We start from the raw sequence: 13,792 nt of genomic DNA, 5'->3' as shown, positions 1-13,792 counted from the left end.
GTTCAAAATGTAGAAAAATGGCAGCAGAGTCTGAGGGTGATGATAGGATTTTCTTAATATTCTAAAGAAGGCATCTCATTTCCTACAAACTGAATGATGTAATTAAGGAAACAAGAACATGCTTTCTGAAACCCACAACCCAAGGGCCCAGCTCTGTTGAGGAGAGGCTACCATTATGTAGACGGTCGTAAGTACCACCATCTTTCTGAGCGTCCATTACTTACTTGGCACTCAGGTAAGCACTTCACCTTCACGTACGTCTCAGGCAATTCCATTTTCTCCTCAAAACAACTCTTAAGGACAGCATTACTATCTTCCTGTTACAGGAAAGGGACTGGGTTTGGAGCATTAAGCTTAAAGTTGTACAGCTGAGCGGCAGAGAAGAGGTTCAAGCCTCGACCCATCAAACTCCAAAACAGGTTTTCAGAGAGCTCAGATGAACTCTGAGTGGTATTTTGGTATCAGTATTTTGCCTCTTTTGGCCTGAACTTTATCATCTGAAGAGTAAGTGAAGAGCGGAGTCAGTACACTAACACTCTTCGAAGTAGCACAAGAGGAACTGGGGTGTTCTTATCACCATATCATCACTAAACGGTGGTGAACACTATCCTGCGGCAATTGTCAATGCTTCTTTTAACATCCTAATACCTAGAATCTTATACTTGGCCATAAACTAAAAGACAGAGGCTGGGTCTGTGCATGCAAGGCTCAGTAAGGCCATACAGTATGTTCTATGTAACGTTATCTGCATGCTTCTGGAAGACACTAACTACATGCCTGTTACCATTGCTGTTTAGGAAAGGCCCTTGATAACCAGGTCCACGGACACGGAAAGGTCTCTGATAAATTCAGCATGCATGTCATCCTGAGACGTCTCTCTACTGGTCTTAGGTCTACCTCCCAGAGCAGTTTCCTTTCCTACCTGACAGTGTAGCAACAATTTCAAGACTGGTTTATCTGCCATCATGTCACTTGGATCTTTTATTTTCCTATAAAGATTTCTCCTTCAAGAAAACAGCCTTTTGTCAACAACAACCAGCCTATTAAAAAAAAAAACAACAACAAAAAAACCCAACCAAACAAAAAAAACCAAAAAGCCAAAAAAAACAAACAACCAGCGAGCTTAAATTTGTCCTGCCACTCTGTTTTCCCTTCCCACAGGTAAAAGTTGTTCCCATTCTGTTCCCAGCAAACTTGTGTTCGCCTTTATGATGCTCTTTTTGCTAAAAGAAGAAAAAAGAAAAAGAAGTGGAATGGAGAAAATATGGGTATTGCTACAGGGGTGATACACTCCTAACGTTGCGTCTCAGAGATCCACTTGGGTTTCCCCCCAGCAGGTGGTCAGCGACCCCCTAAATCTCCCAACCTGTGTGTCTTAGAGGTTTTAGCCGTTGCTGCATCACATGAAAGCTGGACACACGCATACCCCTTCTGTTCATTGACGAATTTTTCACTGGAAAATAATTACTTTATACTAATAGGAAAAATCAGGCCTCTGGAAGCTTTTTCCAGGTCGTTTTTTGTTCTTGCTGTAAAACAAAATATAAAAATGTAAAATCCAAGGTTTGACCTCCAAATCTTTATAATCATAGGGATCCTAAATTTTTTAAAACTTATCTTTAGATGTTTTCCTAGTTTTTCTACCCTTGTTTTCTATCATTTTTGATGTCAAAGCCTTTTGTAGCCTTTTCTGAAATTACTTTTTTTGTGGTTAAAATACAACTTTTTAAGACTTCAAAACCACCATGTGTTTTATTTTGTCAAAAAAAGCAAAAACAAAAAAACCTTTCACTTCCCAAATATCACTGACAAATCACTGGGGCCAAGAGAATTGTAGCTCTTTTCCCTATAAGGCTATGTGGCTTTCCAGGTCACATTTTGGGCTTCTGAAACTAGTGTGTGGAATAAAAGTCTGAAAGGGATCCAGGCTAGGTGAGCTCTGAAAGGGGACCTGTTTCTTGAGTGGTAGTCTATTTTGACAGCAAATGCAAAGAGCAGAAAGGAAGATTTTCATGTATAATAAATCTTTCCCAAATGTCTCATTGAAAGGGATCTGGGCAAACAGGTTTAAGCAGTAAATATCACCAGAATACAAAGTGAGTAAACATGCCAGGTGAATTGCCAAAAGACGTTTTCCCCCAATGAAAGACTGGTGTCGAGTCTATGTCGAACTTTGGGTCCAGGGAGGTGCTTTGATTTGAGGTGTACATCAGAGATGATTGAGAACTGAACTGAAAACACTATCCTGTTTGTTTGTTTTTATTTTTCTGACTATAGATTACTACTGAGGCACTAAAAGAATCATAGAGTAGTATGTCAATGGTGGGTGCACATCCTAGAGGTAAGAACGTAAATACCGGAACACATTATATCATTCTCTTCCCATTTGTTTATTTGATCCTGACAGGACAGTAAATGTTGATCCCACAGGTCATATTTCCAGCTCGCTGAGTAGAGCAATTCTGTCCAAAATGATGTCTACATACTTCCAGACAAGAACAAGGTGATAACAGAACCAAAATTTATTGAGCACTTAATATATGCTGGGCTGTGTGTTAAGCACTTTACATACATGTTCTCATTTAATCCTTACAATACTGACAAGAGGGAGGTATCATGAATCCCACTGACAGATGAGGAAACTGAGGGGTAAGACATAGAGCCATCAGGTGTCAGAGCTTTATCACGTTCTCAGTCACTGCAATTCTGTCTTCGGGGACTCTGCAATCTAGTTGAAAAAAAAATAAGACATTGCCACCTGAAATGCTGGCCAAAAATACCTCCCAAACACAGGCACACGCAGAGGAAAAAATAGCACAACTGAATAATATATTGGAAGGGAAATATAGAGTTACCATTACTAAGAGTTTTGAGGAATGCGAGAGGAGAAGTTTTTAAAAATCACTGGAGGACAGTTTATAAAGGGGAGAAGAGACTGAATTGGTTTTGGTCTGGCAGGTAGAACTGGAAGGTCAGAAGAGTTCCCAGTGTCGTACGGGGGATCTTGAGGCCATGTTTCTATTATACAATGTGTATATTGCCATTTACTCAGCAGCCTCAGTAACAATAAGTCATTGTTCATCGGTGCTAGTGCGGGTGTGAAATGCAGGTCCCTCTATGGAGCCTCATCAAAGTTTATTAACTTTGACCCTGTAATTTCATTCCTAGAAATCTGTACCAAAGAAATAAGAAGAGATGCAGAAAAAATATATATTAATTCATTCAACACTTGTTTATGGAGCAATGCTGAGTGCTGGCCGGCCCGCTAGACCCCACGATATGGCAGGAAACCACACCAGGAAGCTGCGCTTTAGAGTTTCCAAGAGTGTTCATTGAAGCATTACTTACAATAACAAAAGACTGGTTCCAAACTAAATGTCCAACAACAGGGGGATGTTTAAATCAACCATATTATGTCCATAGGACTAAACACTAAGCAGCCATGAAAAATCTTGTTTTCAAGTACATTTAAGAGCACCAGGAGATGTCCGCAGTAACGCATAACAAACAAACAAAACCTTTCCCTCTGGGACTATGTAGCTTGCCAGGTCAAATTGTAGGCTTCCCTAATTACAATGGGAATACAAATCTAAGCGATGCAGGCAAAGGAGGTTTTTCAGTTGGTCCTGCTGGCATTATGATCCCAGCTTTCAAAATACATTTGCTAGTACTCCAATTTTAAATACATATTTATAGCTATCGCTAAATGAGTGTAGTTATTTCCTGGGGACAGCATTACATTTAATTTTTATTTTCTTATTTATACGTCTCTGTTTTCTAAAAATGTGCACTTTTTCTATGACCAAAAAAAATTTTTTTTGAGACGAAAGAACAGGGATGAGCACTGAGCAATGTATAGAATTGTTGCATCATTATCTTGCCCACCTGAAACTAACATAACACTCTAAGTTACTATGTTAACTTCAGTTAAAAAAAAAAAAAATGAAGGAAAAAAAGAACAAGAATTAAGGCAATCTCCCCCACATCATTCGTGGCCCTTCTTTCAATTGGCATCAGGGTAACTGACTGTGGTATTTCCTTACATTTGAGATCTCTCCCAAGTGTCGTCAGAGTTAGGGTTCCTGTTGGTGGAATTCAAGCCCATGCTATAGAAATGCAGCAGAATTATTTTCAGTGGTAAGATCTAGTTAATTCCATTTCTCCTCAGTCGGTCTCATCTCCAGAAACTGGAAACACAGGTTCTACCTCTAAGGTAGCCTGCAATGAATCAGGCCAGTGGGATTTTATGGTTCTATGTCCATCATGTCTGGGCACTTCCAGCTGGAGAGACAAACAGCCCTTCGGTGAATTTACAAGGTGGACCGCAAAGTTCAGGAAACCGCCAGCCACATATGAAATAAGACTCAGGGCGCAGGCTTTCTAAACCCTCCTCTGAAAAACAAAGTGACTAATAGTGAAGGTATTTCTATAAACGCACACAACACATAGTAGGCGTTTAATAAACATCAGTTTCTGTCTTCCTTCCTTATCTATTTTAATCCTATCTTAAGACAACACACATTCACAAACTTTTATAGCTGAGTCACATTGTCAGAGAGGTGGAAGGCATGTTTGCACTGCCACTGTGATAAATAATACCGTTGGGAAAAAATTAGGCCATGAAAGATTGGGATTTTTTTTTCCTTTTTAATGACCTAATAGTCAACACAGTTGAAATACATGACATATATGGAAAGAGATGATAACTGATAAGAGTTAGTACTTGGAGTTGACAAGTGATTTTTTTTCTTCCATTAAATGAAAATCTAAGCTAAGGATGTATGAGGGGTGGGCATGGTTACTTCATTAAAACTAGGGTTAGAAGTCTTGCTTCAAAAAGGAAATTCATTATGCCTTGTTCTCCTTTTCATATTCAAACATGGGAGCCAGGATTGAAATCCTGGATTTTTCGGATGTCTGCATTTTAAAAGATTTTGTTTATGTTAAGGCTTAGGTCACTTTAATAGGTATGTTTTAAGGAAAACATTACCTTTGTGTGACCTCTGGGATTTGAAGGTGAAAACTCAGTCACCGGAAAAAAAAGCATCCTAGTTGTCATGGATGAAATCTCTAACTTTAAAGACTATTGTGTGTCATCCTGTGACTGTCGTCCTACAGCAATAAAAAAACAGTTGAACCACAGCTGGGGCAGAGTAGTTCTGATGGATCATGATTCTTAACTAGAGAAACACACACTTGTTTAAAAAAAAACAAAACACGTTAAAGGAAAATAAACTAGCGGAATTTTATAGAAGCAGCAAAATATTTTCAAGGAACCTTCAGGAAGCAGGTTCTAACCACCCCCCCCATTCTTAAATTGTTATTATAAGCTAAGCATTTTACCTCCAGAGGGAAGAATGAATTTGTGCTGGTTATCATATATCAGAATTACACAGGACATCATCTGTTAATGATCATTTATTCCTAGCTACTTGAAGAATAATACCCAGTAATTATAGCAAATGTAAGTCAAATAGTAATAGCATACTTTACATAGTATAGTAATTATAAGTTATGTCCATGCATCTGGGACAAGGGTCTTTTATGCTCAGTATTAAATCTGAGCTGCAATTTATTCATAATACCATGGCTGGGATTGAAGAAAGGAAGCTTGCTTGTAGAAAGGAAACTTGTCTTCCTTTTACATTTCCAATAAGTCATTTGAAGAAAACTGCTCTCTGCATGCCTTGCTAAACCCAATTACCACCAAGACATCATAAACAAATATTCATTGCATTTATAGCTGGTTCTTTATTGCACAATGCAAAATGTACTGTTAAAATTTAAACCATTTAAAGGGAGTAAGCACCCAGATTTCTGCATTCATTTAAAGTTTAATTGAAAAAAAAAACCTCAAGCACGTGTTGAAATATTTTCTTCTTTAGAGACTGCTGCTAAATGAACAGTCATATAATACTCTCAAGTCCGGCAAAAGTCAGATAAAAATTGGGGCATCTCTGGCTTTGATATTTGGTAACACTGGAACGTATCCATTCGCTTACGTGAAAAGAGACTAAATAAAAGTTTTATAAAATGTTAGGATAAAAGGGAACCATTAAAAGTAACAATCACTTGATTCATTAAAAGAAAAAAAAAAAAAATTCTTCAAGTCCCTTCAAAATTTGGGCCCTGCCAGTCTCCCAGTCCTAGCCTAGCCAACAATTCCGGCAGGGACAGCTCCAGCTAAAGGGAAAGAATCTCCCTCCAGGCCTTCTGTCCTGCAATGAAATTGCTCTTTTGTAACAGAAACCTACTACTCAGGTTTTAGCTTAATCCTTCACCTTAATTCCTCCTCCAAGAAGCCTTCCATGCTCCCCTTCCTGGTCATCTTATATTACTCCCCACCTATGTCCTCTGTTAACATCCTTTCCTTTTCTCTGATTGTCATCTGTATCGTATTTCATTGCAACTGCTTGTTTATTTCTCTGCTAATCTCTTCTCACAGAGGGCGGGTGGGAGCCATCGATCCAGCTCCCCGTCAAATGTCTGGTACCTATCCCAGTGACTGGCACAGAGTATGAGCCCCATAGACATTTGTTTGGTTAATGAATGACCCCAGGCTTGGCTTCTCATCTTGCTGTCCAGAGAAACGCTTTGGAGATGGGATGGGGAGGGCAACTTCGCCAGCAGGGGCCAAAGAATGTCAGGAAGCGTCCTGGGGAAAAGTCTACCTTGGCACAATTAAGTTTGATTATTTAATGGGTAAGCAGATTTCTCTCTTTGACCTTTTCTCCATTCTCTATCTCTTTTCTTGTCCGGTTTTACATATTACAGCTTCTCAGAGCCTTTTACCATCCGTTAGTGTTTATTATTAAATTCCACAAAAGGCATTTGCCAAACTTCTTTGCTCATGGAAACTTTTGTTGTGAGAGCATCCAGTAAGATAGGACATATGTGGTGCCCAGGGAACACAACTGGAGATCTGTCCTGATTAACCCTTTCTGTGATGTCATATTTAGTGCTCCATCTATAAAATAGGAATAAAAATGACCTGCAATGATCTGATAGGAACAATAAATATGTTATTATGAATCAAAGCATCTACTGATCTCACTGATCTGTTGCATAAGCACTTGGCTGACACCACACAGAGGGAAGGTATTTCTCGACTGAAGAAAGGAAAAAGATCCACATAGAAACATCTATGTCTGTCATGAATTTTAATTCTTCCAGACTCTCATTTGTTTATCATCAAATAGTATTTATTAAGCATGTACTTCATATATCTGTGTTGAATATTTAAGTAAACAATCTTCAAATGAATGCATAAATCAATACATGATGATGATCTTCAACAATTTATGTCTCTCTCAGTGTCTTTAAGACCAAACTTCAACACAGAAAGTGTAACCAAATGCAGAATGTGCTTGGGAAGCCTTCCACACCCCCCCTTCCCAGCTGTATGCCCATTGCACTGATGTGCTCTACTCAGTACAATTCAGGGTAATATTCTGTTGATTCATTTCTTTGTGTTTCATCAAGATTTGTCTTTCTAGAATAACTTCGATATTAGGACAACTGAACCAATATCACCGTGAGTAGCCAACTTCTAGCGTTTGGGGCTGAAGAGAGAGAAGAAACGGACAGCTGAGCAATGCTGTTATGTCCAGGAATAAAAGGAATAACAACCATAAAATTAACCACAAGCCTATAATATTATTGAGTAATTTTGTAGAATCAAATGACATTCTCATAGTTAATGCTGATATGATGACTTTGTGTTTCACAATATTTCTGTTATCCACGGGGTATGAGGAGACTGGCAAAGACTGTTAGGAATTTTTTAACCAAAGAATTAGTGCTACTGACTGAATGGCAAGGACACAATAACTTTGATAATTGAGGTGAACTGTATTCAAACTAAAATTTTAGAAAATTGATCTGAAAAAAAGAAAGAAAAGGAGCCGGGGTTTGTCATGAATCTTATACACTGGAATGACCAAAATTAATGAAATGAAACAACATTAAATTAAGTCAAAAGGGTACAGCTAATGCTTTTTATATGGTTAGTTTTAAATTTAGCCTATACTTGACACCCAAACGTCAGTTTAAACTAGGGAAAGATTCTAATATACCTATCCAAACCAGCACCATTGTGAGTAGTCAACTTCTAGCATCCTAGGCAGCCCAAGACGGACTCTTCAATTATTAATATAATCTCAAGAGTGGCATCCATCATTGTCACCATATTCTATGGGTTAGCAGCAAATCACAGACCCTGCTCACACTCAAAGGGAGGGAATTATATGAGCACATGAACACCAGAACCAGGGCTGTGGGGCCACCATAATACCTATCCACCACAGCCACTAACCACCTGTGAACTGTACACCATCAAGCTACTACTACTAGCAGAAAATGGGTTATTTTCATTGGTACCAGCTGGGAAAACCCAAAGGAAAGATTCGAATTGGCCTAGCTAATGTCAGAGGTCCATCACTGGACCAGTCAACTGTAGCCAAAGATGTACAGTCCCCAAGTTATTCAGTAAGACAAGTAGGGCAAATGGTGGATCCCAAGAAATGGGGGATAAGGGTACAGGTTTGCAAATCCTAGTTATTCCAAACTGGGTAGCCACTGTTTTCGAAAACCTGACCCACTATATTGCTTTGTATGTCTTTAGGCCTTGGAAGTCTGGCTTTCCTCACAATTTCAGTCAGACTGAGGGAAGAAATAAAGAAACACCCTGTGGGGCGCCTGGGTGGCTCAGTTGGTTAAGCGTCTGCCTTCAGCTCAGGTCATGATCTCAAGGTCCTCGGATCGATCCCCATTTCAGGCTCTCTGCTCAGCAGGGAGCCTGTTTCTCCCTCTTTTTCTGCTCCTCTCTCCTCCTTCTGCCTCTCCCCTCTGCTCCTGCATGCTCTCTCTTTCTCTCAAATAAATAAATAAAAACTTTTTTAAAAATTAAAAAAAAGAAACACCTTTTAACAAACAAAGATGGCCAGCTACGTCATAGTTTTTAGCCTTAAGATATGGTGGTAAACATTTTAAATTAAACAACATCTGAAATAATTCTTCTGTAGCCAAATAAAATAAAATACTTTAGAGGAGAAGCTCTGGGTATATTCATTTTACTGTTTGCTATAGTTCAACAATATTCACTCTCTTCTTAATAACCTTCTAAGGCTTATCCATACTACAATGAAATCACGTTGCAGAGGTAAAAAACTAGAATTATAAAAACACTGCTTATTTTTTTTATATTTTCAACCATGTCAGATGCAAAGTGCAAGATTAAAATTCAGAAATATTTTTTATAATATATTTGACCTCCCTGGCCTAACTGAGCCTACATAGAAGTAGATAAATCATACTGTAATTTTAATAAATAGGGGTCAAGAGAAAGTACTCACAAATCTAATTAAAATAGAAACCCACCACTTAGAAACCAGTCTAGAAGTTTTTTCTGTACTTGCAAACAATACCACAATCTTGACCCTTTCATGATTTTTATATCATAGTATTTATTTTTAGAAATCTAAAGCTATAGAAGTCTCTCTTCCTAATCTCAATATTTTCAATTTCCACAACTAACATATGAAAACCACTAAAACACAATCTCACCGAGCTTTTAATGATGACAGGAAATGCTCCCACCACAGCACGTTCAAAAATTAAGAAGGCATTGGATCATTTGATAAAGAAGCACAAAAATATATAGATTCTGTGATGCAAACTTTAAGGGATAGTATAAAATAAGGACAGTGAAGAATTTCCAGAAATGCTGTTTTTGTTTGTTTGGGATGTCAAACCAGGGAAGTAAATTGCCAAATAAGAACAGAAACATAAATTAGTTCACGAGACAGCTAAGACATCTTTATGGAAAGAGAAAATTGATGGATCCAGCCTCGGAGCCTAGAGGTGGAGTTAAAGGGCATGAGCTTCTCTTCTATCAAGCAATCCTTGAAGCCAATGAAGAGTAACGTCTCTAAAAAATGTCACTTTTCAGGATATCCCTTTTTATATGCATTTGCCAAGCAGAGGTGAAGTGGAAGGGCAGCCCTTTATTGGGGAATCTAGTCTATCAGAGAAAATGAGACATCCTGGAGCCAGGATCTCAAATATTACCATGATGGACCCAACCCCCAAGGTTTCCATGTTGACAGGGTCCTAGAGTTAACACTGGGTTTGGGTAGGGTTTTTTTCTGTTTTTGTTTTTGGTGGGGGAGGGAGCTGTTTTTGCTGAGATCTTAAAAACAAGCCATGTTCTGAATAAGGTTGCTCCTAGGAACATTTATCTTTATTGATTTAAGCAGATTCTAAACATCTTTATGACATGCCCAGGCATAAATTCTGAGATTATGGAGGTAGCAGGCAGCTTAAAAACCAGTACTTTGGGGAAAAACAAAACAATCTTCTGATTTGTGTGTTGTGAACAGGCAGTTTTTGCTGACTTCATGAAGGCCATGTCATCACAGAGAGATCTTGACAAACTTGGGGTACATGGCAACTTCAAACACTTCCTGAGCCCCAGTTTCCCAAATGCTATGAAGTTGATTACAGTCATCTTTTAAAACATGAATATGTGACGCTCTATCGTTTCATAAGATATGTACACACTATGATGGTGATGTTGGTGATAAGTACTCCCAACTCCTGACTACCTCGTAAGGAGGAGGCATGGGAAGGTGGTGATGGACGCAGACCCATTACCGAAATCGGGCTGGGAAATAACCCCGCTATAAGTCTTTGTTTTCCTCTGTAAAATGAACCTAAAGATAGTACCTACCAGCTGTGGGCGTTATCTGAAATAATGTGTATAAAGTGCCTAACCCATAGGAAAACTCAACGAGATGGTTATGATTATTACTGCGCTGCAGGTATTATTTGACTAGAAATGTTCCGTTTTTGTCTCATTTTGTCGCCCCAGATCAACTCATTCTCTTCCCAGACCTAGGAGACAGACCCAGCAGGGGTCAGGCACCGGCAGAAGGTTCCATGACAACAACGGCAGAACCAAAATTTAAACTCCAGTCTGTGTACCTTCAACGAGTTGTCTCCCCCTCAGCAAGGTGGGAAGAGGACTACAGTTTTGTTTTTTCCCTGAAGACCAAAAATAGGGTATTCCAAAGCAAAGGAGGCAAGGAATCCCCCAGGGCTCTCCTGAAAGACTGTCTTAAAGCTAAGCCTGATTCCTGCATCTAGCAGAGAAAATTCTGACCAGTGAAAGGACTTCCTTTCTAGCCTCTTTAACATGACCTGCTTTTTCCTAGGAAATTTAATTATGCATCTGTTTGTTCATTCATTCAACAATTGTTAAGTATCTATTATGTACTCAACCTGGACTCCACTCCATGCAGATGCCACCGAATGGAGGAGGGTGACTTGTATATTAACTAAAGGCATAAACGGCCAAATTGATGTGAGAAACAGAGAAGCTTTGAAAGAACTGTAATTAAATCAAGTTAGGAAGCAGAGGAGCAGTTCAATTAGAGAGATGAGCGCCATCGGATGAATTCTTTGGACAAGTCAGTCAGTGGATGAAAAATTCAAGACCCATGAGGGAAATCATGATAGAAATTCAAACAGAGTTTCTCAGCCTGGATCATCAGTTAGAAATGCAAAGAAAAAAGTGATGGATTATTTAAAGAAATATCTCCTTCTCAAAGTCTAATGCAACACTGGTTTACTAGTCAATAAATTGGCAAGACCATACCCTTAAAAATGGGTGCGATTGCTCTACCAGATGGAAAAAGATCAATTATAGTTACAGAATCCAAAGTCTGTTCCTAAAATATTAAATGTATATGCATCTGTTGTATTTTGAGACGAGAGGATTGCATTTCTCTCAGCACACGAGGTACTATATATTCTAGCTATTGGACAATCATCAGTGTGGATATTGAATTGTACTGATCTATAATCTTTAGCTCTATTTTGGTGTAGCACATTTTCCCAATAGATATGCATTGTGACTGGTTGTACAAGAGTCATCCATTAGTCATGATAACAAACTATAAGGCTATACCCGAAAATCTGGCTCTCTCCTTTACCTTCTCATTTTCCAGCAGCCCTGTTGCTGCAAACTCTCAACTAATTCCTCAAGCCAGGACATCTGTGGGTTTTCCACTGAGTTGTAACCGCTGAACATGATGCAGACCGGGGACTGCCAACAGTTTCAAACTGTAGGAAAAGGAAACTCACACCACATGGCTCCCTTCTCCCGGAATCAACTTGCCTCCTGGATCTGCCTGCTTTGGGCTTCCTTCCAATGGCCTCCCATAGTAATTTTTTTATGTTTTATCCAGAGTGCATAGTTATCGGCAACAAGGTTAATCCAATTGGAGCTTACTTGACTATAAACAAAAGCAGAACTCCAGGCTTGAGGGTCATAAAGTCAAAATTGCACTTATTAGTATCATTTTTCAAGAAGCACTTTGAGACTATCAAAGTGAAGCCTCCCTCAGTATCTTCTTTTTTTACTGAAATCAGAAAATCTTCATCTCCTGCAGAGAATTTCCGTACAAAGTTCACAGATCTTCAATACTAGAGAGTCATTTTGCAATTTCAGAACGATTTGCTTTAAAAACCCGATTCCTAACAACTTTGGGTGGCAATCGCTTTGGCTAATGTAGGCACTGTGAAAGAGTATTAAACCACATCTGTTGCAAATACCTTGCAAAGATAAACCAGAATTCAGGGAGTTCCAATCATCTCATTTGCCTAATATGTTTACCAGTAAAGGGGAAGAAGTTGACTGTACAGAAATAGCTATCTATAGGCCTTGAGAGAATGAAACACGCTTATACTTGTGTACTTCATAGAGTTCATAATCTAAGATTGACATGTTTGAGTTTGAGATTAAGAAATGGAAGATAATCACTCCTCGGCCTTTTGGCTAAGATGAAGTTCTTATGAGTTTAATATCTGATACATCCTCTAGTCAAGGACAATATATTAAATGGATTTTTGGAGCAGAGAGATGGAAGAGGAGCCTGCTCTGTCCACACCATGCATGGACCTGGGATTGCCGGACTTCCAGGAATGGTGCACCTCCCTCAGGGGCAACAATAGTGGTGCAAATGGCAGGCTGAGTCTGGCTTTTGAAGTCATCCCATGGACCTATGTGCAGAGGAGATCTAGTGGCTTGCTTCTTATCCTGCAGCAGGAGCCAGGCAGGAAGCCAAGTAGCCAGGCTCTAGCGTCCCTGGCCTGAGCACCTAAGGCTTACCTTCCACGTGGGATAGCTGACCTGTGTGTGTGTGGCCATCAGGACCAGCCTTGCCACACTCCATCCACCCCAGGAAAGTCCCAGCCTCTGTCTCTTCTCTGTGTCACAGCCCCCCGCCCCAACCACCACTAAAAAAGAAAGAAAAAAGAGAATTGGAAGATATTGGATAGCAGATGACAGAGGACAAAACAGTTAAACATATTGGTCAGGCCATCCTTTTGTTGCTAGTTTAAGAGACTTCAACCAGTCTCAGTTTAGACTTCTGTTAGTTATTGTAGTATCTAGTATAGGATCATAACATCTAGAAATTTGCCATGGATCTTACCAGAAATAAGACCCAGTAAATAAAATTGTATCTCTTTTTGTGAAACAAACCTACCTTTAATTCCTCCTCATCATTCACAAAGCCCTAGGACAACAATGTATATTGTTTATGAAATTAGACTTAAATATTGTATTTATTGCTACAAATAGATCTGTGGTCTAATATAGACACACTAGTATTGTTTGTGCAAGAGGTACATTGAAACACCCATTTCTACCTCTTAAGCAATGGGAACTGGCATCTGAGAAACTTTAAAATTAAAAGTTAATGAATCAGGGGCGCCTGGGTGGTTCAGT

At 39.2% G+C, this 13,792-nt stretch overlaps 1 pseudogene; it reads left to right on the top strand.

Moving 5' to 3' along the window:
* Nucleotides 1-12,818: 12,818 nt before the first annotated feature.
* Nucleotides 12,819-12,998, top strand: LOC118528894 (U2 spliceosomal RNA; annotated as a pseudogene).
* The last annotated feature ends 794 nt before the right edge of the window (nucleotides 12,999-13,792 follow it).

Source organism: Halichoerus grypus, chromosome 6, assembly GCF_964656455.1.
Source record: "Halichoerus grypus chromosome 6, mHalGry1.hap1.1, whole genome shotgun sequence".
Taxonomy (NCBI): domain Eukaryota; kingdom Metazoa; phylum Chordata; class Mammalia; order Carnivora; family Phocidae; genus Halichoerus; species Halichoerus grypus.
The sequence above is the reverse complement of the archived record's forward strand: the minus strand, read 5'-3'. Positions and strand labels throughout refer to the sequence as shown.